The following is a 20,131-nucleotide window of genomic DNA, read 5'->3' on the forward strand; positions in this document are numbered from 1 at the left end:
AAAGCTCTGTGCTATATGTACTTTTTTGCAGAATTGTGAACCCTGAATCACAACACTTATCATGAGTCATCATCAACACATGCTGTTGATGGTCGGAAGATTGTGCCAAGGAGAGCTACGCTGTGCGTGTCCTGGTCTACCTTTGCCTGAAAGCTTCTTCTGGCCACCATTTCCCTAGTCCTCTCCCTGCAGACAGGTGTCAGCCCAATAGTAACTGAAGCAAAGTGTCCTCATGGGAAGGGGAAGACAGAAAACATGGGGGAAACTATTTGGATTACAATAAAAAGCAGGTCAGATGGGGACTTCCCTGCCAGGAGGACTCCTGACTTCCCAAGCCAGAAGGAAGCTCTGCAGCACAGTGGGGGCTGGCAGGACTGCCTATGATTTGACCCTCCGAGGCTTTTTTGCCTTCCTTTTCTAATAACGTTAAAGTAGATCGTAGCTCAACAGCTCCTTCCCTTCCCATGTTTGGCAGCAAGGTTCAGAGCAGACACCAGCGACAGCCCTGAAAAGCCCTTTCTCATGGTCTGTTACAAAGGATTGCTCCACTGCAGGTAAGCATGGAGAGGCACACAATGCTTCCAAACTTCAGCTTTTACAGATGGAGTGTCTATGTATCTTCCAGCCACTTCATAGGTGTCTAGCATTTCAAAATGCTGATAGTATCTGGTCTTGGGCAGTAATTTTTTGTGTGGAATTTGCAGAAGGATGTAAATATTAACGGTATGAAATCTACAGTTAGCTTTGGGTGGAGATTTTTAACATCTTGAAGGTTAACCTGATGAGTATTTTCCAAATATTTTAATGAATCAAATACACATTTTTAAAAAAGGTTATTTTGTCCATCTTTCTTTGTTCAGTCAAAAAACTCCCACCAAAACTGCAGTACTTTATTTCAACAGAACAGAATTGGAGGACATATGGGAACAAAAATCTGTAACCATTTTTATGTCAAATGAAGTGCATTAACTGTTGGACAGTCGTATTTGCATTTCCTTTCCCCAAACACAGTTTGGTAACACCTAAACAAATTCACAATATTTCTCCATGCCACTGAATACAGATTCTTTGTTTGCATCTACCACCTCTTCTTCCTCCCTCCATTCCTCCTTCCCTCTCCCCCTCTTCAAAAAGATTTGACTGAACAGTTGCACTCAGCTTTTCCAGGCATTTGGCTACGTATATGTAATAGCTGAGGATGGGCCCCCAACTTTGAAATCAGACAGCCTGTATGCCAATACTTGCAATTTCCAATGGGAAACAATTTACTTCTGTTTTACTTTCCCATTATTCTTTTCCCTTTCTACTCTCAGTGCTCTCATGCTCATGGTTGAGGGAGGTTTAACAGAGTCTCACCATGCCACAAAATACATAGCAGCACTTTGGGAAGTTTGACAAACTGGAACACATGTTTAGATTTCCTGACTCAGAGACAATGCAGAAAAGAGGGTTCTGGCAAACTTCCTGGAGATGGGATGCAATTGCTCTGCTCTGCGATATACAGTAGGGGTTACAGGCACTTTGAACATTTACAGAGCACCAGTTTAAGAAGAATAAATCATTTTTTAATCTTGGTGTTGTAATTAAATGCAATTTAGTGGAGTTTCTGCATATGAGAAAGCTGACTGGAAAGAAATCAGATTGCTGTGAACTACAAAGAAATTATAACGTGACACTGCACAGCATGTCAGTATGGCACAGTTCCTCTCAAAATATACCTCTCGAATTTTGTTGCCTCTTCCACCTCTGACTTCTTTAGGAAAAATGTACCCCTTCATAAGTTTCTCTTCTGTGTGACAATTCATTTCTTGCACACATGGGACATTTGGGACAGTTCGTAAAATTTCACCAGGTCCATGGACCCTAGGGAAAACAGACTGGAATTTCCACATGATATTTGTGCATGTTGCTATAAAGAAGATCTGATCTAACTTCATGGCCATGTGAATAGCCTGGTTTGTATATCTAGTTTTAGTAACAACCACCTAAATATATTTGAGCCTTTCCTGGCTTATTGTCATCTTTGGTGCCTAGCTTGCCTTCTCTATAGTGCGCTGTCTTTTGAGCATCCATGGCTTCTGCACGCACAGCTCCTTCTGACCTCCCTCTCCTCCATCACTGAGCTGCCTTCTGTTCCCCTTCAGTGCCCACAAAGCCCCTGACAGGCAGATCCCATCATCTCCACATCTCCTCTGGGTCAAATCCTTGCATTCCCCCACGTTTCTGTCCCCAAGGCAAGTGAGACAGAGGCAGGTAGAAATTATGCTAAGAAAATCTGAATTCTTCCCATTTTTTTTAAACTAGATTTTTCACTTCAAAATTTAGACCATTGTTTATAAGGTGAGTTAGCACTTGTCGATAACATCATTATTTGTAATGTACTTTAACTCCAGTGATCAGTTTTAGTCTTCATCAATTTGCAGTTTTATTATTGTGATTCAACAGACCCAGATTTTTAAAATCAGGAAGCTAATGTTTTCTGAAAGGCTGAACAGCTAGTACAAGAGGTCAAGTGCACTGAAACTGATCTCTCAAATTCAAAGGCACTCTTGTGTAAAAGCAATGCTTTCTGTAAAACAAAATGAAAAAAAATGCAGATCACATAAACCTTAAATGAAGCTGGGAAAACACTTCATAAACATATTTTTGTCTCATAGCAGTTATCTGTAGTTTGCACAAAGCACACTCCTGCCCCTAAGGCACTCCTACTCTCCCTTGTTCTGTGTGGATCGCATAGAGTCTAGAGCAGGCAACTCGCCCTTGAAATGTTAGTACAATAATAATCATAGAATCTTAATCATATCAAAGTATTCTAGTTGATTTTTTTTTGCTCATGGCCAGAAAAAAAACCCAACCATAAACTGTTTAGACAATATGGAAAGGGTGTTTTTCCCTTCCATGTGTAATAACATGTATTTCACCTAGCAGATATGACAAATCAAAATCATTGGTAACGGATAAAATCTTAAGAAAAAACAACCCTGTTTCAGACACATCTCAGCTAAAGACAGCTTCAAAACAAAGTTCCACCCTACTGCAGTGGTGCTATTTGTTTTTTTATTATTTAAAGGCAATTCTCTCTCAGCCTAGGAACGCTTCAAGGGAATAATAAGACAATTCAAATGGATGTAAGAAGAAAGGCAGGACATACAGAACATGATACAGCTTATTGAATTATTCTGAAATTGTCCAGATACGCACGTTTTAATTCACATCACAGACTCTTTCAAGCAATCTTGCTGCATTCTACTGGATGGTGGTATCTGTACAAATCTAGGTAGACAAACATTTTAATTCACAAAATCACAGCACTGATTAGGATCATGAAAGATGTGCAAGTAAAATTCACAGAGAAAAATCAAGCTCTTCCCAAAAGAACAACAAAAAAAAAAAAAAAAAAAAGAGAGGACCTTTAGGAAAAAGGTTTTAAGAAGCAGTAAATACATCTGAGAGAGGCAAGGTTATCTGGGATTTACAAATTTTTCCAAATATTTATGCCAGGTGCTAAAAAGCAGCATTGCCCTTGCTTAAAACTATTTGGACAAGCAGGCTTACAGCTTTCCTCTCTGTGTAAACAGTATAGCAGCATTTTAAACAGATTAATAGTGGTATCTGTTCAAGTCAAATATTTATGTAAGCTAGATGAGTGGGAAAGGTAGTCTAAGGAGAACATTTTAACCGGAAACTCTAAAAGGTACTGAAGTATCCTGCCCGCTTGCAAACAGTCCACCTTGACCAAATCATGGTGTTTAAAATGAAAAGGTTTCACAACGTAATACGTTATTTCTGGTGACCTAAGAAAGATTTTTCTCTTCCTTTCAGAGCTGTCAGCGATATTTATGTTTGTGCTAACCATCACAGCAGAGAGGGACCAGCATAAAATCCTGCAAAACTAAAGTGTGATGGCCAAGCACTAGAGTGAGAAGGAATCACAGATTCTCTCTGGTCTTACTGTGGTTTTATTCTACAGTTATGAATAGCTAATGCTCAAATTGTCTTATCTGCGCCCAGGTGGAAGGGAAAGCAGGAGAGGAGAGATGGGGACTACACTGCTGCACGTCCAGGTGCAGCAGAGTCCCTGGACCAGTCAGAGCTGCTGCTCTCAGGCAGGCTGCTCCCTTGGGAAGCTATTGACACTGTTCTTTGCACAGCAAGGGCCTCAGCCTACGGTCGGTCTGCAACAGAGGACAGTATGGAATCACTCTTTTAATCCATAAAAACTACTGGAGAAACTCAGATTTTATGGTAGTGTTCTGGTCAGGCAAAATTGACAGATGCTAAACCAGATGAAATTTAAGACTGAAAAAGCTGAGACAGTATTTGCCTCTCTCTCATGCTCATGAACAGTGGATCTGAAGAAAACTTTAGACATCTCCTTGCACATGAATCAACATCCTGTACCTATTTCTATCCTAATTTTTTACATTTATCAGTTAAAGGAAGAATTAATTTCAAACAATAAACAGCTATGAAATTAAAGCAGCACATCACAGAGGCTGAATTATTTTATGGCTTAAACCTGATGGGTCATATTTCACCACAATGTATTCAACATCTGCAGATTTCTCTTGTTTTGTGGAATACAGAAGTAAATGTCCTGTAGAACAGACACCAAAGAGAAGCAGCCAAGATATTTAGGTGGCACAGCTGTACTGCCTCAAGAGCTGGATGCAAAGATTTCTCTGAGAGCAAGTAGAGCAAGGAAGCCTTACACAGCTACCTGCACTCACCACTGTTTCGTCAAACCAGGCATTTGTTTGCTGCTCTGGAAGCCAACAGTAAAGGTCAATTGATCTGGCTCATAGAAAGACTGATGGAAGCAGTCAACACAAGGGAAAACCCTCTTCCCTTAAAGCCAAGTCTCTAAAAACCAGCAGCTGTGGGCTCCAAGGATTTTACAAGCCCAGCAAACCCGTCACCTCCAGGAATTGCCTGTTTCCACACTGCAGTGGGCTGCATACAGCCCTGGACGTGGTTGTTTTGGGGACATCAAGCGCAGGCTGAGAAAGCAGAAGATGTGCCACTGGGTGCATCAGCAGCAAGGAAGGATACACCTGGAGGTAGACAGCTCCAGTGAAAGTAAGTAGGGGGCTTGGTAGTTTGACGACTGGTGGGTTTCTGCTTGGCACAGTAAGGGGAGATTGTGCTGCCCATGCACTTTGCAGGAGGTGATGTACCTGGTGTGCAGCTATACCAGGCCAACATCTCCTCTCCAGCCTCCTCCACATGTGGTCTGAATTTGTCTCCACGTTAAACTGGAGCTCCAAACCGTGACAGCACAGACCTAGTAATAAATGGAGGAAAAGGAAAAGAAATCCTCTACGTACCAGAGCTGCAAACAAACAAAAACTTCTGCAAAGGAGCAGCAGTTTGTCAGAGCAAAGTAGTCTTTTTTTCCCCCAGTACTATCATGCAGAGCTGTGCAAGCAGGTGATAAAGGCTTTTGAGAGAGGCACTGCCTTGCTGAGGATACAGGAGCATCTCCACTTGCTGTGGGTGACCGCCCAGGGAGGCATGTGGCAGGAGCCAGTCCCACACCCGCAGCCAGCGGGGCGAGGGGGAAGGAGATGAGCCCTGGTGTGGGTGCAGGAGCATCGGGCACTCCCCAGGGAGGAGGCTGTGAGCTTCAGCACTGCCCCAGCCAGGAGCCCCGACTCCCTCAGCGCGAGTGTCTCTGAGCAAAAGGCAGCCAGCTCACCGCTTCCCAGGTACCTTTCCCAAATGGTGGCACATCTTTATCAAGAGCCACAGGCTTTTGCACAGCCAGCTCTGGTTCGTACCGGCTGGCCAGACCTTTTTGCTCCCCTGCCTCACACCCTGTCCCCATCTGCAGGGGCAGACAGGGACAAGGGAGTCAGCCCACCCATAAATCTTGCACGGGATCTCAACACAGCACCTCCTGCCACCCCCAGTTTGGAAAACCCTGCGGGATCAGCAGCTCACACTGCTGAACTCCTCCTGACTTGTTTTTGCAGCACAGGCTCCAGTGAAGAAGCCTCATGTAGGACCTGGTTTTCCAGCTGGTTTTCAGCATTCCCAGCTGAGCTTTCTTGCAGGAAATGTGCACCTTGGAGCACAGCCATCTGCATCGGCTGTAATCCCAGCAGCCTTCCTGCCTCACTGGGGCTGGGGATAGGAGCCACAGAGCCTGGCACAGGAACTGTCCTGTCCTGTCCTAGCCTCAGAAAGGCAGACAGTTAAAAAGAAAACACAAAGCAACCCAAAATACACGACTGCAATCTCTGCTGCTCAGCAGTGGCATGGATCTGATTGCTGCTGTTCACATGAAGTTCGGAAACAGTTTGTTCAGCCTGCGCAATGTCCTCTTATCTGAGCCTCAGCCTGCAAGAAACGCTCATAGTAAAAGAAAACCTACTGTCAAAAATTAACTTTTGCATGATTACAGACTGGGGCTCAAATCTGAGGGGTGAATGGGTTTGGATTAAATAGTCCACCTTCAGAGGTTTCAGTACTGCATTTCAGCTATTTTATTCAAGCACAGTGGTAGTGCTCTAAGCAGCTATACACGACTCCTGAAAATGTCATTGCCAAAGAAAAATTACTAAGGATGAGTGGGACTAAATGAGAGTCTATTCTAGAAGATCAGGAAATGGAAATGGTGTTTTCACTTAGATTTAGATGTCTGAGATTCAGGGGAGTCTCCTCAACAAGCAATACTTCCAGGGAGTTCATTTGGCAAGTAAGGGGATCACTCTGTTGGAGGATGACGACTACTGGCTGTCACAGCTCCAGCTCTTGTGCCACAAACATTGGCTTTTGGACATTTGTATTCACAACTGGTCTTCCAGCCATATTTCTGCAGAATGCTGGGTTAGCAGTTTGGGAATACTTGCAGAGCAAAGGCCAGGGTCATGGTCTTGGATGGTCTTCTTCTTACAGGATTTACTGCACTGGCAATTGAGTTCATATCATCTAATCGCTCAGACGAACTGAGTCATATAAACTGGTCTGACTCACAAGAGATTTCACATTCTTGCACACAGGCACACAGGAAAGACTCCCACATTTTTAAATGATTAACCAAAGATACAGCAGTTTCTGAAAGAGGCTGAAAACATGGCCCTGTCCTTATGCTGGTCAAACCAGAGGTGTCAGATCTGCTATCGACACACCAAGTACTTCTGTTTTGTACCAATGGATTATTACAAACCTATCACTTTATCACCTATTCTAATTTATCGATGCAGACATTTAACTTGTAGAGTGTTGAGAGAAAGCAATCTTCTGTCTCAACTGAAAGTAAGAATAATAACTCAACTGCACAGAGGAAGTCTGAAACCCTCTTCAAAACAGGAAGCAGAGGATGCTTTCTGGATGAACAACACATCTAGATGCATATTATTTTCTAGTCCAAGTGGATTCCTTTCCAGATGAGCATCTTTTTTGCACCACAGCTTATGTAGGTGGGATACATTACATGTTTGTCACTAGTCAGTAGACTTCAGTTTATGTAATTAATAAATATTTATAACAAAAAGTTCAGAGCTCTGCTCTTTTAGACATAGCTCATGAACATAAAACACTGCATAGAAAAGTCAAGTCACTTGAAATCTATGGTTTTTTTACTATCTTGCTGTTGCAAACTAATACCATACCATAAGAGTATAAAAAAAGTACCTGGGGGGGTGGGGTGGCGTGGGGGGGGTGGAGTAGGGGCGCATACGGGGGCAGGCAGAGAGAGTCTAAAACAAGGATTTTGAGACTGAAACAATTTTAAGAGAAGTTACAGGAAACCCAGTTAAACAGATGCCAAAAATTTTCCAACAAGCCAAGCCAAATTCAATGTAATCCAGTCTAAGGAACATCAGAGGAACACTCAGAGCCTTCCGTGATTATCTGTGTCTGTGCCTCCACACACAGTCCAATTTTCAGCGCAGTGTGACTTAGCAGCATGTTCATAAATAGATCCCCAACCTTCCACTTAAGACACATTAAAGCATCCTATCGCAGTACTGTACCATATGTTCTAGGTAATGGGGCAAGGTGTTGATTGAATGGGAACTACAATTATTCACAAATTCAGAAATACCTGAATAGTTCTTGCCCTCCAGCAGATTGTACAATTCAGCTGAGCTGGCAATCATCTTTGTCCAGTTAACAACATGATGATTTTTTTATACTCTACAGAGACAAGATTATCTCATTTCCTCCCTCCCTTCCCTCCTTCTCACAATTTAATGGCAATTAATATGTAGAGACACTAAAGAACTTTATTCTTGAATGCACCAACTTGTAATTTAATACATGAGAGCTCCAGATCTAGTCTACTGCCACATCAGGAGAGGGACACAACTCCGGATTTAGGCAATCTCTCCCACAGAGCCCTCTGAATTCAGAGACTGGCAGAAATCAAACCTTGCTTGAGCTCTCATGATGAATCACAGTTACACTCAGGAATCTCACACACCTCCATCAGAACAGAAATAAATAACTGCACTTAAAATAGGGATTTTCTTTTCTCTACTCTCCCCCTGCATTCTCATCTTTTCAATAGATGCGTTCCTTGGCTTCTTCCTACTCACAAGAAGAAAACAGAGGACACATTAGGCTGGTAGTTCAACATACATAGATGAAAGGCTGAAAATCAAGCCAAAGAATCATAAAACTTCCAAGGCTAACTGCTGAAACCTTCTGCGTGCTGACTGAGGTTACATGTTTGTGTGCCTTTACAAATTATTCTGCAGATAAAAAAGGACCTTTTGTATTTTTTATTTTCAACCACCCCAGCCCAGAAGAGCAAGCATATGAGGCCCTCTATAGACAGATAGGAGCAGCCTCATGTTCACAAGCCCTGGCCCTCATGAGGGACTTCAACCACCCCAATATCTGTTGGAAGGAAAAGACAGGGAATAAGCAATCCAGGAGGTTCCTGGAATGCGCTGATGATAACTTTATTCTCCAAGTGATAGCGGAGCCAACGAGGAGAGGTGCTGTGCTGGACCCTGTTCTCACCATCAAGGAAGGCCTGGTGGGGAATGTGAAGCTGAAGCCTTGGTGGAGTTCAAGATGCTTAGGGCAGCAAGGAGGGTGCACAGCAAACTCACTCCCCTGGACTTCAGGAGAGCAGACTGGCCTCTGCAGGAATCTGGTTGGCAGAGTACCATGGGATAGAGCCCTGGAGGGGAGAGGGGCCCAAGAAAGCTGGTTGATGTTCAAGGATCACCTCCAAGGTCAGGAGTGATGTGTCCCAGCAAGGAGGAACTCAGGCAAAAACACCAGGAACCCTGCGTGGATAACAAGGAGCTGCTGGACAAACTCAGACACAAAAAGGAAGCCTACAGGGGGTGGAAGCAAGCACAGGTAGCCTGGGAGGAATACAGAAAAAATTTCCAAGCAGCCAGGGATCGGGTTAGGAAAGCTAAAGCCTTGGTAGAATTAAATAAGTCCAGGGATGTCCAGGGAAACAAGAAAAGCTTCTATAGGTTCGTTGGTGATAAAAGGGTAAGCACGGGCCCTTTCTGGAAGGAAACCTGGTTACCCAGGTCTGGAGAAGGCTGAGGTGCTTAATTACTTTTTTGCCTTGGTCTTCACTGGCAAGAGCTCCAGCCATACTGCCCACATCGCAGAAGGCAAAGGCAGCGACTGGGAAAATGAAGAACTGCCCGCTGTAAGAAAAGATCAGGTTTGAGACCATCTAAGGAAGCTGAAGGTGCTCAAGTCCACGGGACTTGATGAGATCCCTCCACAGGTCTTAAGGGAACTGGTGGATGAAGTGGCTAAGCCACTGTCCTTCATATTTGAGAGGTTGTGGCAATCCAGTGAAGTGCCCACACACTGGAAAAGGGGAAACATAACCCCCATTTTTAAAAAGGGAAATAAGGAAGACCCAAGGCCAGTCAGTCTCACCTCTGTGCCTGCCAAGGTCATGGAGCAGATTCTCCTTGAATCCGTGCTAAGGCACATGGAAAATAAGGAATTATTGGTGACAGCTAACATGGCTTCACTAAGGGCAAGTCATACCTGACGAATTTGGTGGCCTTCTGTGATGGGGTTACAGCATTGGTGGATGAGGGAAGAGATACTAATGTCATCTACCTGGACCTGTGCAAAGCATCTGACACTGTCCCACATGACATCCTTGTCTCTAAACCAGACAGACATGGATGGACCACTCGATGGATAAAGAATTGGCTGGATGGTTACACTTAAAGAGTTGTGGTCAACAGCTCGATATCTAAGTGGAGATCAGTGATGAGTGGTTCTCCTCAGGGGTCTGTACTGGGACCAGCACTGTTTAACATCTTTCCTGGCAACATGGACAGCGGGATTGAGTGCACCCTCAGCAGCTTTGCTGGTGACACCAAGCTGTGTGATGTGATCAACACGCTGGAAGGAAGGGTTCCCATCCAGAGGGACCTTGACAGCTTGAGAGGTGGGCCTGTAGAAACCTCATGAAGTTCAGCAAGGCCAGATGCAAGGTCCTGCACATGGGTCAGGGCAATCCCAAGCACGAATACAGGCTGGGTGGAGAATGGATTGAGAGCAGCCCTGAGGAGAAGGGCTTGGGGGTGTTGGTTGATGAGAAGCTCAACATGACCTGACAATGTGCACTTGCAGCCCATAAATCCAACCATAGTCTGGGCTGCATCAAAAGAACCATGACCAGCAGGTCAAGGGAGATGATTCTCTCCCTCTTCTCTCCTCTGGTGAGACCCCACCTGGAGTAATGCATTCAGCTCTGGGACCCCCAACTTAAAAAGGACATGGATCTGTTAGAGAGAGTCCAGAGGAGGGCCACAAAGGGGATCACAGGGCTGGAGCATCTCTCCTATGAGGAAAGGCTGAGAGAGTTGGGGTTGTTCAGCCCAGGGAAGAGAAGGCTCCAGGGAGACCTTATTGCAACCTTCCAGTATCTCGCAGGGGCCTACAAGAAAGCTGGAGAGGGACTTTTTACAAGGGCATGTAGTGATAGGACAAGGGGTAATGGCTTTAAACTGAAGGAGGGGAGTTTTTTATTAGATATTAGGAAGAAATTCTTTCCTGTGCGGGTGGTGAGGCACTGGAACAGACTGCCCAGAGCAGTTGTGGACACCCCATCCCTGGCAGTGTTCAGAGCCAGGTTGGATGTGGCTTTATGGTCTAGGGGAAAATGTCCCTGCCCATGGAAGGGGGATTGGAACTAGATGATCCTTCCAACCCAAACCATTCTATGATTCTGTGAAGCAGCAAGCCTCGATGGCTCATGCTTGAGCCACCAGCTAGGCTCCCAGGAGCAGTTTATCCTTTCTTCTCTCTTCCCCAGACCCCCAGTGCAGGATGCCAAAGGACTCACCTTGCTGGAGATGTTCACTAAGAACATGGGCTTCAAGGCTAGAGTAACCTACTACAAGATATCAAAGCAAAAAACAACTAGACCTGTGGCTGTGCAGAGGCCAGTGTAATGAGCAGAGAGTTGTGGTGATCTTCCCTAAGCAATCCAAACTGCTGGAGGACAAATGAGATCATATGGGACAGTCAGAGCTTAATTTATGTCTGGAAGAAAAATTCCTCATTGGACCAAGTGTCTGTTGTCCAGCCCAGAAATCACAGATGTGGATTGCAATGGCCTATCCAACAACCGACAGTGGGGAATATAACGTTGTAGCTCACTGCAGATGAAAGGAGGTGCCTTGAGGAGCTGCTTGAATATCCAGCAGCAGCAAGGCGCCTGGAGGGGCCATGTACACATCATGGGGTGCCTTGCCAACACCATCACTACAGAGCCTGGGCTGAAAAAGTCATTAAAATTTCTGTGTTAGACTAAGAGGCCACCTCCGCTCAGACTAAGTGAGCAATCACTCACAGTATAGAAAAAGGCACGCAAAATGCTTTATTTTCATCATGTGCACCATAAACATCAATCCTTCCATAGCCCTAAGAAAAGCTGTCTCAGTGTTGTTCCTTCAATCTGAAGTTATTCACTCGTCAGACAGCTGTGATGACCTGCCATCCCAACCAAGGACAAACCTCACACACCCAATCACAAGCAGGTTGGGTCTTTGAAATAGATGGGAAAAAATATTCTATATAAATCAGCAAATTTTGCTAACAGCTTATAGGAAGAAAAAAAAAAGTCTCCTCCCAATTAAAGCCATTTCTGAACAGTTTCTTAACAGTTCAGAAAAGCTGCACTTTTCACTAGCAGAGTCTTCCATGGCATTAGTTATTTTCTAATCAATTCCATGATATTGCGGCAGTGCTTTGGCCGGAGGATTTCCTTGGCCAGAACAAGAGCTGCATTTGAATTTCAAATATTGCAGTCCACACAGTGGAGACTTCCCTTTCAGGAAGTGCTTTAGTCTTCTAAACTCCAAATTCCTCATTTTAGGAGGCTTGGCAAAACACAAGTATCCATAATTTCGCATACAAAACATTGAAAGTGTGAGTGGATGCCAACTATCACATCCCGTGCAGGCAGGACAGCTACATTTGCAAAAACCTTTCCTGGTTAAGGACTTACAATCCAGAAATGTATCCTAAGGGTTACAGGTACTGTTTCTACTGTACAGGCAGTGGAATTAAGACACCAAAAAAGACTGACTTCCAGCCTGGTACAGCAAAATAGTGATAGAGAAGAGAGCGTAAAATCTATGCAATTTTTCTGGTTTTCATTGCTTGGGTATCCAAAGCTGGGCAGCAGTCAGTGTGAAAGCAGGAGGGTGACTAGAGGAGCTTGGCTCGCCTGGGGACCTCCTCAACCATTCACTATCCCACCAACAGCTGCTGAGCAGCAGGTTCTCCCAGTGCAACCCGATCTGGGCCCAAAATACAGTCTGTTCCCTTCTCTGCAGGACAGTTGCTTCCTACAGATAAGGAGGTACTCTCCAGAACTCATTGCAGCTCAGCGCAATACCCAAATCAACCCAAATTTTGGAGCCTTGAATTTATGGCTCAGTACAAAATATCTTAAGAGACATAGCTGAACAATTTCAGGAAAATGGGTTTTAGCTGCTATTTTTCCCGATGTACTGTATGCTTATCTTGATGTGCTTTTACAGTTCCCTCAGCATACAATGGATCAAGAAGAATAAATACAAATGAAGCTGAGGCAGCAGCCTGCTGATAAGTCTGTTCCACCACTCAGCAGTACAATCTAATGCTGTGTGTGACAAAATCAAACCAACCATCTTCTAACACACACAGTCTGCTGTAGCTGTATTTTCATTTTCTACAGTGACAGCATAATGAGTTTGTCAAAAAATATGTGCACGTTGTGTACATACATATATAAGCATACACATACATATAAATTTCCAGTACTGTATTCAACCGCAAATGGAATCAAGGCAACTTGACAATTAGCCAATATAAAGAGAACTAAAAGAAATTTTAGCTCACACACCTATCCCTACTTCCTCTGCCAAGATGTGGTTTAGCCATCACTTTTTCCTATTAAAAAAAGAAGTGTAAATGTTTCCTCTGTTCCTGTGTTAAGACATATAGAAATAGGAAAAGTTACTAACACAATGACTGTCTGGACAAAACTTTATAACATCTACACCCAAAGGGCAATTTTTTGGTATTATTGCAGTTGACAATACTCAGAAATCAGCAGAGCCAGGATTACCCCCCAGCAAGTCAAATGCACAAAGTAAATGAGGTATAGAAAAAGAGGAAGACTGTAACGCGTTAGATCTCTTGCAGTCATTAACTGGCTGCCTTTATCACAATACCTCTAAAAAGTCATGTTAATTCCTCATTTTTTAGAAATTTTAGTCTTAGGACAGGAGACTCTTAATCTGAAAAAAAGTTTCAAGTCCTGCTGCAGTTAAGTTGCAGAGGGAATTTAAGTGACTTGGTGAAACCTGGGAGCAAAGAGAGTCAGCACCAGAGCTGAGAGCCACACAGCTCAATCCTGTTGCAATCCCTTCTCGGTCACGCTGCAGCCTCCATCCTTTAAAAATTCAACCCACTGCTCGGGCTAGGAGCATCTTTCACAGGAATTTTGCATGCATGTTTACAGCATGAATTCCCTGAAAAAGGTAGGCGAAATAAAAAGTAAAAAATAAAAGTGCAGCCCAGCCCAGAGAGCAGGAGCGTACCTTTAAGTGCTTTGACAGCTCTAAGTGTTTTCTTCCTGCTCAGGAGGCTTGTTGGCAGCCTTCACTGACCTGCAGCCTGCTATGTCTTTAATCATGGGCTTCTGGCCATGGCTCATTCAGGAGCTGCTTGTACATTCCTGGTTAATCTTAGCCTTCCCCATTAGCATTAGGGGAGATGTGCTGTCTGGCGTGGAGGTAGAAGTGTCCCAGCCCATGGGACTGGCCTTCAGTCTCAGGCAGGGGATAAAATGTTACTGCAATTGTGACAGGCTTCAACTCATGAAAAGAGACGTGCAGTTCTTGCACCAGCACACAGGATCCGGGTGCCACCAGGCCAAGGACCAGTGCTCTGCTGCCCGTCACCAAGGGGGCAAGGGCTGCCTCGTTGCTGACTGCCCCACTCTTGATACTGTTTCAGGGTGAGGGCAAAGGGAACAGCTTTGCTGGGTTGTTTCAGGCTGCTCTCTTCCTATGGCCCTCCAGAAGAGAGGCATACACAGACACATGACCTTCACAAACATCCCCAAACAGGTCATGCAGCCTGAAGAGCTGCCAGCCACCCTCTTCTTGCCCCAGGCAGAAAGCTGGGCATGAATCACAGGCAGCAAAGTCAGAAGGACTTAAACATTTGAAATCTTGCATAAATGACAAAAGCATCAAATACTCCAACGAAAACGGTTCAGGATGTTTCTGTGGTTACTTTAAGCAGATGCTGATGTCTTCAGAGGCTGTTTTTCCCTCTGGACATCATAACTCAAGAGATATGGCCCACATTATGGGCAGCAACTGAATGAACCGTTTCCCAGGACAATCACAGTAGCAGCAGAATCTTTCTAGTGCACTAATTACAGGGAATGGTGAGGATGAGCAAAGCACACTCCAAAACTCCTTGTAGATGCATTAAAGATGACATCTTTGCTCGGGGGCTCTCCCAGAGCACCCCATCGGACTCTACTAGTCACGTCACTTCATATTATTTGACATGATACCATACACCGCTGATAAAACCAGACAGACATACACAACAATAATGTAACCGTGCCTCCAGAAAATGGCAAAATTAGTCCCCTGTGACATTGTGATCAAGTAAATTAAAGCCAGTGGGGAATAAATATTTTTCGCGTGTATCTTTTTGCTACCAAGTATGAATTTATTCAGTTATTTACTATCTGAATCTTTTCATAAGTAGCTGGCACTATAAAACAGGGACAGTCCTACGCAGGGAATGTAAACTGTCCTTTTGTATATGTAAACAAAGAGCAGCCAAAAAATACATCCTGTTGACAGAATAATATAAAAATCACTGGAGAGAAGGAGTAGATTAGGTATGCTGCAGTACAGCATTAGTTACTTCACCACACCTTTCTGGAAAAATGATGATGCTTGCCATCACTTCAAATTAGAAGGCATCTTCCTTTCAATTTAATGCACTGTTCTGGGTCCAGCCTCTAGCATCCAGGACTTAGGTCCTGAGCTGTGAGTCAGCGAGCTACTGCATTGCTTGACTGATTCAAGTCTCACTCATAGTGCCTTCATCAAAGGGAATGCAGTGCCATTACTTCTCTCCTCAGCCATTACCGCACTTGCAAGGAGCTGAGCTTTCCGTCCCTCCTGGTTTGCTACATCAGAATCCCTCTTTTGTGCAAACTGCTATACTGGATCAGACAGAAGGTCCACCTCCCCCCCCATTCTGAGGCCTAATGGCAGTCCATGGTCCCTGCTATGCTCCAGGGGAAACACTGATACAGCTTCTCCTGCACACCGTACTTTCTGAGCTATCCTTGATTAATACATAGCTTGTTACAATCACAAAGTATAAATATTTTTTGCATAGAATGGAACTGTTATTAATGTTAAATCATCCTATAAAAGCACTTACAGTAGATTTCACAGATACTGGATTGCATGAAAATGCTTTATGCTGTCAAGCACTGTTTTGGGAAATATAAACACCTTAAGTTCTTTGTGTATATAGAGGACAAACTGCATGATTAGCCTGACCTGTCTTTAACATTTCCCAATCCTTTCCCAATCCTACTGCGGTCGCCCATTTTCACCTTTAAAACAGTAACAACAAACACCAGCAGCAGGACTGAGGGAAACCAAGCCTGAACTCTGCTTCAAACAGTTTTGAAATATGCAGGCCCAAATATTTCAGTCACTTCTGAGAATGAAGCCTGAGGGAAAAGCATTTTTTTAGCCCACATTTAAAAACCCACTATGCACTAGCAAGATTTTCTTGGAAAAACTCTCAAGCCCTCTTGCTATGAGGGATTTGGGTGCAGGAGCATGGGAGTGCAGGACCTGCAACACCCAAGCCCCAGTTGCAGAGATGGGAAGCCTGGGAGGGGTGTTAGCAACAGGATGGCAAAGAATGCAGCATAAAGGCAGAAGTGGCAGGAATCAGTGGGCAGAGAGGAGAAATACCCAGGTACAAAGGCATTGCTTACCAGAGCATGTCCCCGTCCTGAGGCCAGGACAAAGCCCAGCTTGCCTAAGGTTCACCATCCCTCCACTGCAAGAAGCCAGTGACGGATGGCCTCTCCCTCTGCTCTCACCCAGATTCCTACGGACAGCAGCAATTACTGATGGTCAGTAACTAAGTTATGTAAAGTGCCAGAGATCTGTGTAATAATTTCTAAGGCCTCAGGTGCAGTGCGCATGCCAAATAAATGCCAGTACAATGCTGTGTCGCAAAATCTTTGGGGGCAGAACTGTTCTTTTAAAAGTAAACTGGGAGGTTATACACAGAAACAAATAAAGACCAGAACTTAAAGTTCAGTACTTGTAAGACTAGGTTTGGCAGTGTCAGCTAAGGTCTGAAATGAGGCTGTCTCTACAAACCTAAAGCAGTTCCTTTTATGCTTGTTTGTTGGGATACCGTCTTGCAATTACATGACTACATAGAATTTTTTCCATACAAACCCTTACTACAGTCAATGCAAAGGAAAGAGAAGTTATAGAAATACAGTAGACTTAGATACAGTATAAAACTGTTGGCATAATCCAAATTCTGCAGAAAATAATTCACTTTGGAAGATGAGACTGGGGACTGCAGATGCATAAATTTAGTTTTACATGTAATGCAGAAGAATATCAGCCAGCAAATCAGCATTACTACCCACTTCTTCCTAGATAATACTAGATTAGCTGAACTAAACTCCTTACTGGTGGGCTAGTGCATACTTGGATTTTTTTAGGTACCTGATCTAAGTTGTTTTGAACTGCTTGTTTGCTGAGTTGCATGAGCATTCGTAGGGTGGATCCCCATGCCAGAAGACCCCCAATCCCCAAATTTTTTCTCTTTTGCCTTTCTTTAGCTAACTTCCCCTGCACAAGGTCATCATAATACACATCTCTTTCAATGGAGCACCAAAAAAGTAACTGTGGTAATGTCTGTGAAACACCAATTTACCCTAATGACAAGCACCAGTCTAAGCCATGAAAAAACGAATAGTTTTATCCTCAAAGCAGATCTTAAATATCATGCAGTAAATAAAACAGAATGCTAAATACTGAACAAGAAGAAGCTGTAGTATTACTTGAGAAAGAACCATCCACTCTGAATGAGAAGGGGAAGAGACTTTTGCATTCATGTGGTTAAACACTACCATTTAAGCATAGTCACAATGGAGATGAATTAAGAGTGCACTGCAGTTTGACTCCTGGTATTTCTTGAGTGTTTGATTTTACAAGCTTCATGACATTCTTCTAATATTTCTCCTGGGTAAGCATGTAATATAAATATGCCTTTTAAATAAAAACAAAAACAAAAGCAAAAGCAAAAAAACTCCAACCCAAAACAAAAAAAAACACCCAAACAAGCAAATTCTTTATTGTTAGGGGTAATAGCCCATGGCTTGCTGAACATCTGGTTTTGAAAAAAAAAAACACAAACAACTGGCAGAGTTTTGAAGTTGTTCTCTGAACCAGTTCAATGCCTTCCCTCTTTTAACACTGAAGTAACACATTGTTCTTGCTCTTCCAAGATACTTTCTCAAAATGTTGGGCTACCATACCTGCCTGGACCTGACCAGACACTTACTCCCTGCAATCAGTCTGGGAAGAAGCACCCACTTGGGCAAGAAGAGCGAGCAACTGCTTCATTGTGCTCATAGAACATCTAACACAGCCCCAAGACATGCTGATAAGAAAGTGGCTGGCTCAGAGCACAGACCTGTAACATATGCATTTTACCAAGATTTGATGACTCATGATTTCTACCTAGTAGTTTCATGTGGTTGTTTTATCAGACAGAGTAGGAGACTCCGTAATGTGTGCTCTGGAGGTAAGGCAATGGCCACTCATTTCTCCCCAGCACCCTCGTTTGGGGATTCACCCTTCTCCAACACCTGAGCTCACCCACTCTCACAACTTGCTACAGAGCTGGGTTTTTTCTTTCTTCTTTTCTCGAAGCAGCCTGTGTAAGCATGTATACCCGTGCATGTGATTTACTCTGAGAAGGTGTTAGCAATGAATCAAAGCTCTTGAAAAGTGACTCCCATGCACACCATGGACTCTCTGTCGTACGTCATCCCCTGCTAGATGAACCAGACTATGTATGCCCACCTTCAACTCCCCCAAGACCTACGTTTGCTGAAAGTAGGCTGATTCTCGGTTGCTCCCCCTGCATCAAAGCAGGAGCTCACCTTCCCCATGCACATGTCTTGCCCCGAGTCAGCAGACTGGCCCCAGAGCTAGAGCAACCTCCTTCCTCCCACCTGCCATGGAGCAGGCAGGGTGGGGGGCAATGCTATCTCCCTGGGGAGCTGCCAAACTCTTCTCCTTCTGCTTTGGGAGCTTGTTCCCCTGCACTGCTTGGCTCAGAGAACACAGCAGCTTCTTGCCTGTATGCAAGACCAGGCTGCATCAGTGCAAAAAAGCACCCTCTGACAGGCAGTTGCTCCCCTGCCTTAGGCAAACCTAGCAGAAAAATTAGGAACAGAAAGAGATTGCATAAAAAGCTGCCTAAATCTCTACCACCTACTGAGAGGGCCCCTATCTGGGCTATGAGAGCAGTTCACAGTCTTTCTGACTCCTTAATGGAGATGGATGGGCAAATACCTGTAACTGCCAAAACACCTTCTTCCATTTATGTGTGGCTGTGAAAGGAGCCTGTCTGTGACAGAGGCCAGGATCCCATCAGATACGAGTTTGGCAATGGTCATTCAAGACACATGTGTCCAGCCCTTCCCTTTCTGAATGGAGGTAGGCAACAACACCAGCGAGTAAGGATTTATAAACTGTGCTGTTCAGCAGCATTGCCCTACTACAAAACAACAGCAGGGTAAACACAACGCTTTGGAGTCAGGTTAGGAGTGCAAAGCTCCTTTCTTGTCTTATAGGAGACCACCCAATTTCCAAACGCTGACCAATGATGGTTCATGCATTAAGGCACTGCCAGGTTTGAAAGAATTGCTTGCACTGGGTTGTATATATTTTGTCTCTCTAAAAAGACAATCTGATTTTGCAATAGTTTACTAAAGGGTGTTGCTTAAAAATACAAGTGGAAAGAATATTTCTGTTATTCTTTGTTTCTTTGGATAATTTCCCATTTAATAGCTTAAAGGAAACCATCATTTAGAAGAAATACCCATCAGTTGTGAAGAATTCACAGCCTCCTTTCATGGCAACAAAGATTAATCATGAACAATGACCTCTACATGTATCAGGCTTGTATATGACTTTACTTCTGGATGTTAGTACTCTTTAAGTTATCAAGTTGATGGAAAGTTCTCAGACTAAGTCATAGATGATAACATAGCTACTTTATGGTCCAAGCCTGCAAGCCAACAGACATGTAACCCTGGAATGGACCTCAAAAGATCATCTAGTCTATCCACACACACTATACAAAGAGAAAGGACTACCCAAATATCCCCAACAGACCTAGCCTAACCCGTCTTAAAAACCTCCAGTGAAGGTGACTCTTCTCCACTTAAAATTATGCTATGAGACTGAATACGTGAATCTTTGCAAAACTTTTGTCAGTAGATATTTAATATTTTCCTGAAGGTCATTAATGACCTCATTAGATAGCACTGTGTTTAACACTGGTCCCTGTGGCACCACGCAACAGTCCCCAATCT

This window comes from Falco peregrinus, chromosome 2 (genome assembly GCF_023634155.1).
Source record: "Falco peregrinus isolate bFalPer1 chromosome 2, bFalPer1.pri, whole genome shotgun sequence".
Taxonomy (NCBI): domain Eukaryota; kingdom Metazoa; phylum Chordata; class Aves; order Falconiformes; family Falconidae; genus Falco; species Falco peregrinus.